Source organism: Lactuca virosa, chromosome 4, assembly GCF_052849685.1.
Source record: "Lactuca virosa cultivar CGN04683 chromosome 4, Lactuca_virosa_CGN04683_v6, whole genome shotgun sequence".
Taxonomy (NCBI): domain Eukaryota; kingdom Viridiplantae; phylum Streptophyta; class Magnoliopsida; order Asterales; family Asteraceae; genus Lactuca; species Lactuca virosa.
In genome coordinates this window covers 390,378,009-390,390,824 of record NC_136429.1, presented here as the reverse complement: position 1 = coordinate 390,390,824, position 12,816 = coordinate 390,378,009, and positions in this window count along the sequence as shown.

The window sequence follows — 12,816 nt, the reverse complement described above, 5'->3', positions numbered from 1 at the left end:
AGCTTCCCGCTCTTTAATATTCCCACGAAATTTCTACAATATAGTATTTTTTTAAATATAATTAATATTCCGTTGGAAATTACTAATGCTTTTCCTACAGACTTTTCATAATTTCTATGTTTTTCGGTATTTTGTTTGAGTTTTGTTGGGTTCCTCTTTTGTTGTATTTTTGTTGGAAATCGGACAGAAATTACCAACAAAATATATTCGCCGGTAATTTTTGGTAGCTAAAAACAAATTTTCTTGTAGTGATCGGCTGATTTCTATATTATTAAATTTTAATGATTCAACTGTTTTTCTACAAATAATGTTTGATAACATTTTTTATACCTATATACTGTTCTTTTTTTCTAATTTTAAAATTAAATACTAAAAAAATGGAAAATACAATTAGTGGCGACGGCTCATTAGCGGCGACGCACAATATTAATATCGATAGTCCATTAACGGCGACCTTTGGAGCATTCGCGGCAAAGCAACTGCCGTAACTGTGGCGACCGCAACAACCTGGACTTTTAGTTGTCGCCACTAATATTAGCTATTATTGTAGCGATTGTGAAGATTGAGGGGCTATATTTATCAAAATATGATCGGTGGATTTTCAAAAACCACCATTTTTAGAAATCATATTAAAAATAACATCAAATGAAAGGAAAAAAAATATTCTGAAAAATATAAAGTCAACAACTGTGAGTTGATTCAACACCAAAGCACAAGCTTAGCTCAAAAAATATTGATAGGGTGTATCAATATAACAATATTTACTCTATGCTAAACAAATGTATAAGATTTACATGATAATTTGGGAAAATGTAAACAAAAAGCTTTAATCCATGATCTAATATTTGGAGATCTAGTAGCTTGATCTTTGCAGGTGTATGATAATATTTTGGCTAGTAGAAAGAGATGAATTTAAGAAGTGACGTTCTTGTTGTAATCAGGTGCCTGGATATTGATTCCAAGTGAGAGTTGATGCTGTCGACAGTAGCCTCAAATTCCTCTAGTGTCTTTCGTAGGGTTTGGATGAATTCTTGTTTGTTACATGTTCTGTATCTGAATAGTGTAGCATCAAGGTGTTGCAACTCATTCATATTAGTATCATCTTTTTCTTCTGGTACCACTTCACTTTTGGATATATATCTTGAGACTGCTATCCATCTGCTTCTCGATCTTGTCTTCGAAAGTGGAATAACCAAGAATTCCAACAACAATTGCACAATAACAACCGTGAATGCTTTAACTTCTCTGAACACTTGTTGGTTCAAACTTCTTATACAATGATGTTTTACTCTCTTTAATTTTGCTATTATGAATCAGGAACAAAACAGGAAGAAAGCAAAACAAAAACAAGAAGGAAAAGTGACAGCAAGGAAAAAAACGTGCTGGAAAAAATAAGAAGCAAGGGAACTTTTCTGCTTAAACACTAGTTCATCATCTAAAAAGAAAAGAAAAAATACACCTATTTATAGGCAAACAAAAAAACGTGACAGCTACTTATTTCCTAGACTTGTTGACCAAGTAAAATATCCTAATTTGACTCTACTACTAACTTTCCATATGCTGTGAGGTTTCCATAATCTGAATTACTCTTACATTCTCCCCTGTAATTCAGAAACTCTTATCTCTTTAACTCCAAGCAACTTTCTCATACTTTCAAACTTCACTTTTTTCATAGGCTTGGTCAAGATGTCAACTTTCTGCTCATTAGTATTCACATGCTTTACTATAACATTGCCTCTTTCTATATGATCACGAATGAAGTGATATCTTGTATCAATATGTTTACTTCTTCCATGAAAGACTGGATTTTTCATCAAATCCAAAGCTGACTTGTTATCCACATTCAATTCAAATGGACCAAGTTTTCTTCCGGTCAACACACCAAGCAACCTACTTATCCAAATGCCTTGACATGTTGCATTATTAGCTGCCATAAATTCTGCTTCACATGATGACAATGAAACACACTTTTGCTTTTGTGAACTCCAAGTAACAAGATTGTTGTCTAAGTAAAACGCCATTCCACTTGTACTTTTCCTATCTTCAACATTTCTTGCTAGATCACTATCAGTGTATCCAATCACGTAATTCTTTCCACCTTTCGTATATGATAAACCATAGTGCACAGTTCCTTTTACATACCTTAGTATGTGCTTCACAGCTACTTGATGTTGCCTGGTTGGTTTCTCCATGAAACGACTCACAATGCCTACAGAATAATCTATGTCGGGTCGTGTGTGAGTAAGATATCTTAGCCCTCCTATGATGCTTCGATATGAGGTATGATCTACGAGTTCACCTTCTTCATCCTTAGTCAATTGTAGCTTTGACTCTATGAGGTACCTGCAAGGATTCCAATCAAACATCCCGGCCTTCTTTAGGATGGTGTTAGCATAATTCGTTTGTCTCAATGTGAGACCATTTTCATGCTGATTAACCTCGATGCCTAAATAGTAAGTTAGCATCCCAAGGTCACTCATTTCAAACTCCTTGCTCATTTGTTGTTTGAACTTGATTATCTCATCCTTGTGACTTTCGGTGACAATTAGATCATCAACATAGACACCAATTATTAGTATGATCCCCTTCTTTTTCTTCATGTAAACTGCATACTCTTGTGGACACCCTTCAAACCCCATCTCGTTCATTCATTGGTTTAAGCGAAAATTCCAAGCTCATGGAGCCTGGCGTAAACCATACAAAGCTTTTGCTAATTTGTACACCATTTTTGGTTTATCTTTTTTCACGAATCCCTCTGGTTGTGTCACATAAACTTCTTCTTCTAAATTGCCATTTAAGAAAGTTGATTTTACATCAAGGTGATGTACATTCCATCTATTTGAAGCAACAAGAGCAAGTATGATTTGAATGGTTTCCAAACGAGCAACCGGTGCGAACACTTCATCAAAATATATGCCTTGTTTTTGTACGTAGCCTTTAGCGACTAGCCTTGCTTTATATTTTAATATTTTTCCATTCGGGTCTCGTTTGATATTGTACACCCACTTTAAGCCAATGGGTCTTCTATCCTTTGGCAACTCGACTAAACTCCATGTTTTATTTTTCTCAATTTCACTTAACTCACTTTTCATAGCCTCTATCCATTCTTCACTTTCACTTGCACTTGCGAAATTTACCGGTTCTTCTTCGTCTTGTAAAAACATAAGTTCATCACTTTCTTCATAAATATCGGCCAAACTACGATATGTTTGTGGAGCTTCATTTTCGGATGAACTATCAATTGATGATTGAGGGGTAACCGGGCTACCTTGTGTTGTATATTCTTCATCAAAATTTGGATGGATATCTTATTCATGTTCAGCTTCAATATGAAGCATGATATCAAAGGTGAATGTTCCATTTGTCATGAGTTTGAACTTTTTCGTAGGTCCCCACTCCCACTTAGCATCTTCTTCGAAAATTACATCTCTTCCCACTCGAATTGCTCCAGTTTCCGAATCAAGTAGTCGATAACCTTTTGTACCTTTTTCAACTCCCAAGTGTACTAGCTTCTTACTTCTATCATCGAGTTTTTTTAGATGTGTGCCTACTATTTTTGCATAAGCAACACACCCAAATACTCTCACATGATCAATGTTTGGCTTCCAACCGGTCCATAGCTCGTAAGGTGTTGACTCTTTTAAGGCTTTTGTAGTGATACGATTTAGGATGTAGACTGAGTGACTTACGGCTTCACCCCATAGGACTTATGGAACATTCATCCCTTTTAGATTGCTTCTCGCCATCTCTACTACTGTTCGGTTGCGTCTTTCTACGACACCGTTTTGTTGCGGGGAATAAGGTGTTGTATAGTGGCGTTTCAACCCGGTTTCTTCACAATATGTAGTGAATTGTGTTGATAAAAATTCACCACCCCGGTCGGTTCGGAAAAGTTTTAATTTTAAACCTGTTTCAACTTCAACTTGTGCTCTAAATTTCTTAAAAACAATTAAAGCGCCATCCTTGTTTTTCAACATATAAACCCACATAACTCGTGTATAGTCATCGACAAGTAACATAAAATATCTATTTCCAGCTGGTGTTGGTGGTGTGATCGAACCACAAAGATCTCCATGCACGAGTTCTAGTCGTTCTTTAGCTCTAAATTTGGTGTGCTTTGGATAGGATTTTCGAGCTTGCTTGGAGATCAAGCAAGCTTCACATAAGCTTGTAGGAACTTCAATTTTGGGTAAGCCTTCCACCATACTTGTATCAGCCATGTGTTTTAGTGCATTGAAGTTAACATGTCCAAACCGCTTGTGCCATAGCCAAGATGCCTCGCCTTGTTCTACAAGTAAGCACTTTGAAACTTCTTCTTCAAGTATGGCCTTGTATAAACGATTGCTTGATTGTTGAACGTTCAATAATAATTTTCCTTGTGGGTCATGAATCCATAAATATAATCCAAACATCACAATCCGATCTCCATGTTGAGCTAATTGTCCCAAACTAATAATATTTCTACATAACCTTGGTATATAGTATACCTCTTTCAGCAATCTACTTTTACCATTCTTGCATTTGAACATGATTGAACCCTTCCCCTCTATTCAAACTCTAGATCCATCACCAAATTTCACATAACCTCTAGTAGACAGATCAAGTGTTCGGAATTTGCCTTTTTCGCCAGTTATGTGGTTGCTTGCTCCATTGTCTTTTTTTTGGAAAGAGAACTTCCCTAACGAGGGTTTCCGGGACAGCTTTCGCGCACTGACTAATCCCCCGCTGCAAACATGAGGCTTTGCCTCATGCCCTGGAGTCACTGCAGGCGAACCTCCATGGCCACAAGGGGTGAGTGGTGCCAGGATTTGAACATGGGTAAATAGGTTATCCATCATATCTTCCACATGCCTTACCAAGTCACCACAACCCAAGTGGTTGCTTGCTCCAGTGTCGAGATACCACACTTTTGATTGGGTTGGAGTTTGTTCACTTGATCTTAGCTTGGGATTAACTTTTTCCTCATTCAAGTAAACTTCATCGTTTACTTGGGCTGCAAGTAGAAGTGTCGACTCATGATCATTCTGTCCTTGAGTTAGGTTAGCTTCATGATTCCTCTCACTACGTGGGTTCTTACACTCAGCAGCGTAATGACCAAAATCTTGACAATTATAACATTGAACTTTAGATTTATCACGAGGTTGATACGATTCATTCATTCCTTTGTTTTGTTGATTACCACCACCTTTTCCTTTGTTGGAGTTGTTGGAATTGTTGTAACCACCTCTTCCTTGTCCTCGTCCTTTTCCACCTCGATTATAGTTATAATTGTTTTTCCGTTGTTTTGAACGATCTTCATTATTTTTCTTCTTTGCCCGTTCCGTCCACTCTTCATGTGTTAACAATAACTTCTTCTCCTCGGGTTCTTTATGAACCCCAATACGAATCTCATGAACTTTTAGTCTTCCGACCACATCTTCAAAAGTCATCTCATCAAGATCTCCAAATTGTTCAATTGTTGATGCAAGTTGAACAAATTTGGAAGGTACGGCCCGTAACAATGTTTTTTACTATGTAGGATTCTTGAACGGTTTCACCAAGAGCACGAATATTGCTCACAATAGCTCCAAGTTTTGCAGAAAAATCGTCCACGGTCTCTGATTCACTCATGTTCATCATCTCAAATTCTGCTTTGAGAGTTTGAACTTTGGCTGTTTTGACTCGATCTGCTCCCAAGTACATCGTCTTGAGTGTTTCCCAAGCTTCCTTTGTCGTTTGCTTCTCCGCAATCGTCAATAGAACTTCTTCCGGAATTGCTTGGTAGATGGCAGCCATCGCCATCTTGTCTCTCTTCACACCCACCGGATTTTGTGGGTTCTTCGGCTCTATGGCTTCCCACACCTCTTGAGCTTGCATATAAATCTTCATCTTAATAGACCATGTTGCGTAATTCGTCTTAGACAACATTGAGTATTGAAGTGTAACCGATCCTTCTTTGTTCGACATCGGACCAGATTCGCTCTGATACCAAATGTTGGTTCAAACTTCTTATACAATGATGTTTTACTCTCTTTAATTTTGCTGATATGAATCAGGAACAAAACAGGAAGAAAGCAAAACAAAAACAAGAAAGAAAAGTGACAGCAAGGAAAAAAATATGCTGGAAAAAATAAGAAGAAGCAAGGGAACTTTTCTACTTAAACACTAGTTCATCGTCTAAAAAGAAAAAAAAATACACCTATTTATAGGCAACCAAAAAAACGTGACAACTACTTATTTCCTAGACTTGTTGACCAAGTAAAACATCCTAATTTGACTCTACTACTAAATTTCCATATGTTGTGAGGTTTCCATAATCTGAATTACCCTTACAACACTCGGATCACAGATATCAGATGGTTGTTTTCAAAATCTACCAAGGTAGAGTGGACAATCATGTCATCCAATCCATTCAGACTTGCTACCGACGTTCTAATGTCTCTTCTCAGTTTCTTTCTGAAGGCAGTGTGATTTTCAATGATGTTGTCGATGCCGGGACCACCATTTCTCCTTAGATCACACCCAAGATCCCTCACATGTTGTTTTGTCTGCAACATGAGATCAGATATATTGCTGAAAATATCCAAGAAACTGACAGATACATCAAGTAAATCACCCGTCCATCTCATTTTCTGATTGCTGGAATCTATCGATGTTTTGGAAGGACATGTTTTGACAAGTTCATCCAAACATTCATACAACTCTGTCAGTTGAAACACACCGCTGCAAATGATTTATGCCGATGGATTCGATAACGATGATGTGGACTCCCATGTTTTCACTTTATTCAACACTTTTTCGATTATGTAGGTGCTTGGATGTGATCTGCATGGTAAAGTAATGGATCGGAAATCTTTCCTGGATGTTGGTTTTGGAGAAAACCCCATTTGATTCGTAGTCTTTGTTGAAATACAATTTTCTGTGTTACCAACTAGCAGCCTTACACTTTGGAATTTATACGCAACTAAAACCCCCATAATGATTGGATGAAAGCACTCGATCCCATATCATGAACTTGATTGGAAAATACTTTACGTGCATCAAAATGTGGGACAACGTGACGTGGAGCCATTTCTATCTCTCGGTTTTTATCCCCTAGCAATTTCTCGGTGATGTTAGTGTAATTCAGAAATTGTTATTATTTTAGTTTATGTCACGTGTTTGAGTTTTTTTTTAATAAATCAAAGCCATGTAGGCTGTAGAGTCTGGGTCTTATGCCACTAGGGGTAGTTGCAGTCTTTTTAGCATTTTTAGAGTTTAAATAGCTTAGCAGTATGTACGTTGAGGTTATCAACTCCATTTTACAATTCAGTAAATAAAAAGCTTCCAGCTTTAAGCATTGTGCTCTGTTTTTGCTTTGTTACTGTTTCATTGCTACAGGCTTTTGAAAAGCCAACATTTGGTATCAGAGCGAACCTGGTACATGCCCAAGTATCAACCCCGAAAAGAAGAAATGACAGGCAGCAGCAGCAATGGTAATGGTGACAAAGACGGGCAAATCACACTCCACTATCCGATGTTAACAAGAAGCAACTATGGGGCATGGGCAATAAAGATGCGGGTGTTTATGTTGGCCCAAGGTGTGTGGGATGTTGTAGAACCCAGAACACCCAACACCCTCATTGAAGCAAAGAAGGATAACATGGCCTTGGCTGCCATTTATCAGGGAATACCTGAGGATCTGCTTATGACATTGGCAGAGAAGAAGACTGCCAAAGAAGCCTGGGAAGCCCTCAAAGTTATGTTTGTAGGGGTAGATAGAGTGAAGGTTGCCAGAATTCAAACACTCAAGGCTGAACTCGAAGCCATGAGCATGAAAGAGACGGAGAGTGTTGATGACTTCACCGGAAAAGTCATCAACACAGTCATCACATTACGAACCTTGGGAGACAAGGTAGATGAATCTCAGGTGGTGAAGAAGTTACTCAAGGCGGTGTCGTCCCAATTTCTTCAGATTGCCTCGACACTCGAGCAATTTGGAGATTTGGAATCAATGTCCGCTGAAGAGGTGATTGGAAGACTCAAGGCATATAAAGAACGCATGAAGAGTACCGGTGATAGTGATGATCGAAAACTCCTCCTAACTCACAAAGAATGGTCCGATAGAAACAAAAGGAAGTCAGAGGGTGATTCAAAGCAGAGATCAAATCGAGGTGGACTTGGTGGTTCACGTGGCGGTCATGGCAGGGGTAGAGGAAGAAACGGAGGGGGCCGTGGTGGTCGTGGTGGCAGAGGCGGATCACATCACCAAAAGGAGAGCAATTCCGGTGCATCGAGTAGCCATGACAAAAGTGACATCCAGTGCTATAATTGCCAAGAGTATGGGCATTATGCATCTGAATGTAAGAAACCACGAAAAGAATGAACCCATGAGAATAACCTGGTCCAAGAACATCACGACAATGAGCCTGCCCTGTTGCTGTCAACATGTGAAGATGAAAGCTTGGTATTTCTGAATGAAGAAAATCTCAGTCCTCAATTGAGAACCCATGGAAATTTGAAGAAGTCGTCTTGCACATGGTACCTGGATACAGGTGCTAGTAACCATATGACTGGAGACAAAACCAAATTCAGAAGTGTGAATGAATCAATTCATGGCTTTGTGAAGTTAGGTAATGAATCGAAAGTGAGGATTGAAGGAAAGGGCTTTATAGTCTTTAAATGTAAAGATGGTGGGCGTCGAAAATTGAATGATGTATACTACATACCTGATTTATGTAGCAACATCATCAGTCTGGGTCAATTAGCAGAAGGGGGAGATGAGATCAAGATCAAAGACCCATTCTTATGGGTTCATGACTCAATTGGAAAGCTGCTTATGAAGGTGAGAAGATCAGCAAATAGACTTTACAAAATAGAGCTAGAAGAAGCTACTGCAGTGTGCTTTGCTGCAGAGTGTGATGATCCAACTTGGCTCTGGCACAAGCGAATGGGGCATGTAAATTTCAATTCAATGAAGCTGATGATTGATAAGAAGATGATCGAAGGTGTGCCAGAAATAAATATTCCATCACAACCGTGCAAAGGCTGCTTGGTGGGAAAACAAGCAAGAGATCCATTTCCAGTTCAGACGAAATTCAGGGCAAACAAGAAGCTTGAGTTGATCTATGGTGATTTATGTGGGCCAGTTACTCCTCCAACACCCTCTTGCAATAGATATTTCATGTTGATGGTTGATGATTTTAGTAGAGTGATGTGGGTGTACTTGTTGAAGTCTAAAGATGAAGCTCTACAAGTGTTTAAGAACTTTAGAAGCAAGGTAGAGACTGAAGCAGGGGAGAAAGTGAAAGTGCTCAGAACCGATCGTGGAGGAGAGTTCTTATCAAAGGAATTCACGAGGTACTGTGAAGAAACTGGGTTGGAGAGACAGTACACGTCTCCCTACTCTCCACAGCAAAATGGAGTAGTAGAGAGACATAATCAGACTGTATTGGAGATGGTGAGGTGCAAATTAAAGACAATGTATGTGCCCAATGCATTGTGGGGAGAAGCTGTATCATACTCTGTTTATGTCTTGAACAGAGCTCACACGAAAGCCTTGAAGGATATGACTCCCTATGAAGCATGGTCTGGGAGAAAGCCACATATAGCGCATCTCAGGGTGTTCGGTTGTGTAGCTCACATGAAAATTGTCAAAGGGAATTTGAAGAAACTAGAAGATAGAAGTATGCCCCTGGTCCATCTTGGAACTGAAAAAGGCTCGAACGCATACAGGCTTCTGGACCCAGATTCAGGGAAAGTTTACGTGAGTCGAGATGTCGTATTCGAAGAAAATCGAAATTGGCTGTGGGAGAAAAGTCAAAAGATCAAAGCGAAACCAGGAGTATCCTTTACAGGTGAAGGCTTCGACCTCGATGATGGCTTCTATGAAGATGAAGGCGAGTGGGACGGTGAAGAAGAATGGGTCCCTGATACTCCAGATCAGCAAATTGGGTCATCATCGTCTAATTGGGCCGACAGTGTGCAGTCCAATGTATCGGGTCAATCACAATCAAGCCCACCGGGTAGTCTGATACCCTCAAATACCCCAGTCGCACAGAATTCTCCCATTACGATCGCCCCATCGACTCAATCAGCGACTCCGAGCACCGCTTCTAGCTCGACGGGTGGTGGTGCTCCAAAGCGATTCAGGTTACTAACAGACCTGTACGAAAGCACTGATGAAATTCATATACCCCCTAAAGAACTAATGCTGATTCGAAACGATGAAGAACCCACATCGTACCAGGAGGCTAGTAGGAAAAAGGAATGGCGAGATGCAATGGATGCAGAATTAGCATCGATCGAAAGAAACAACACGTGGAGCCTGGTCGATCTTCCAAAGAATCGTAAGGCTATTGGTTTGAAGTGGGTCTTCAAATTGAAAAAGGATCCAAGTGGAAAAGTTGTCAAGCACAAAGCCATGATTGTAGCGAAGGGGTACGTCCAAAGGCATGGGATCGATTATGATGAGGTATTTGCCCCAGTGGCCAAAATTGACACAATTCGCCTCATCCTAGCCCTAGCAGGTTCAAATGGGTGGAGGTTCACCATCTGGATGTCAAATCAACATTCTTAAATGGAAGCCTGAAAGAGGAGGTTTACGTTAGTCAACCTGATGGCTATCAGAAGAAAGGCCAAGCTCACAAGGTGTATAAGCTATCCAAAGCCCTTTACGGGCTCAAACAAGCTCCTAGGGCTTGGAATGCTTGCCTGGATCAACATCTAAAGAATATTGGCTTCACAAGGTGTGCCCATGAGTACTCAGTCTACACCAAGAGGTATGAGGGGAATACCTTAATTGTAGGGGTGTATGTAGATGACCTGCTTGTGACAGGAAGCTGCCCTAAAAGTGTCCAAATGTTCAAAAAGGACATGAATACCAAGTTTGAAATGAGTGATTTGGGTCTCTTGACTCATTACTTGGGAATTGAAGTGAACCAAAAAGGAGATGGGATTACCCTGAAACAGGAGTCATATGCCAAAAACTTGCTTATCAAAACAGGTATGCAAGATTGTAATCCCGCAAAGACCCCTATGGAACACAAGCTCAAGCTCCGGAAAGAAGATGAATCTGAATTGGTGAACCCCACAAAGTATCGAAGTATAGTTGGTGGGCTGAGGTATTTAACCCATACCAGGCCAGATATAACCTTTGTTGTGGGAATTGTAAGTCAATTCATGCAGAAGCCAACTGTGAATCACTTACAAACAGTAAGGGTATTTTAAGGTATATAAAGGGCACTCTGGATTTTGGCTTGAAGTACTTAAAAGGAGAGGGACCAGTCACACTAAAAGGGTATACAGACAGTGACTTAGCAAATGACGTCAATAATCGGAAGAGCACTGGTGGCATGGCATTCTATGTGAATGAAAATCTGATCACGTGGGCATCACAGAAGCAAAGATGTGTGGCTCTCTCCACTTGTGAAGCTGAATTCATGGCTGACACAATGGCAGCCTGTCAAGGGATTTGGCTAAGGAGACTACTAAGTGAAGTAACCGGGAAAAAGATACCACCTGTTGAGCTGAAAGTTGATAACAAATCAGCACTCGATTTGATGAAGAACCCAGTCTTCCATGACAGAAGCAAGCATATAGACATTCGCTTCCACTTCATCCGAGAATGTGATGAGAATGGGGACATTTCAGTCACTCATGTCTGTAGCAAGGAACAGAAAGCTGATGTTCTGACCAAGTCACTGGGAAGATTGAAGTTTGAGGAGATGCGAAGTCTCCTTGGAGTAGTGAAGGTATGATTTCGGAATTAAGGAGGAAAATGTTAGTGTAATTCATAAATTGTTATTATTTTAGTTTATGTCACGTGTTTGAGTTTTTTTTGAATAAATCAAAGCCATGTAGGCTGTAGAGTCCGGGTCTTATGCCACTAGGGGTAGTTGCAGTTTTTTTAGCATTTTTTGAGTTTAAATAGCTTAGCAGTATGTACGTTGAGGTTATCACCTCCATTTTACAATTCAGTAAATAAAAATATTCCAGCTTTAAGCATTGTGCTCTATTTTTGCTTTTTTACTGTTTCATTGCTACAGGCGTGTGAAAAGCCAACAGGTGATACGTGGCAACCCACAATTTCTTTGGTTTGAATCAGGACCCACGCGCACGATGTCTGTGAGATGAGACAGTTTAATGCATCTTGGGAAAATGCGAAATTTGGATATCCATGTGAGAGCTAATTAAGATTGAATGAAGCAGTTTTCAAACCTCCAATAGAAACAAGAACATGATTGTTTTCAATGAGCATGGAATGGAAAGTATGGGCCTCTATCAACTTTGCATATTCTAGAGATTCCCAAAACTCTACGCACCATGTTTACCGGAAGGGGTTACGTGGACTGACGATGAGAATCCACAAAGTGGTGTTCCAGCTATGGTTTTGTTCCCATGCACACCTCTATTACGTTACTAAGATCCCATATTCTCACTTGCCATTCTTAGTTTGTGGCGTGTGGTGATGTTTCGGAACTCCTTAATTATAAACCTGAAGGAATATCAGAATATAAATGTGAGTATATGACAGAGGCCAACAGGGAACCAACGAACAACATATTAGGCATTCTATTTATTTCTAACTCTAACTTTTTGTAAAATTACGAAAACTTATAAATTGAAAAATTTTAATCAAAATATTAAAAATGAAGAAAATTTATTTCAATTCTAACCTAAGGATATATATGACGAACAACGGAAATTTTAACTTTAGTTCAGCCTTTAGAGAGAAATAAATTTACATCTTTCAATTTGGACGAGTCTTAGTAAGACATGTGCGCATGGTAAAAATGAGGCTAATTATGTAGTAGACACTTGCTTACTATCAAATTTATTGTTTTGTGGATAATTAAC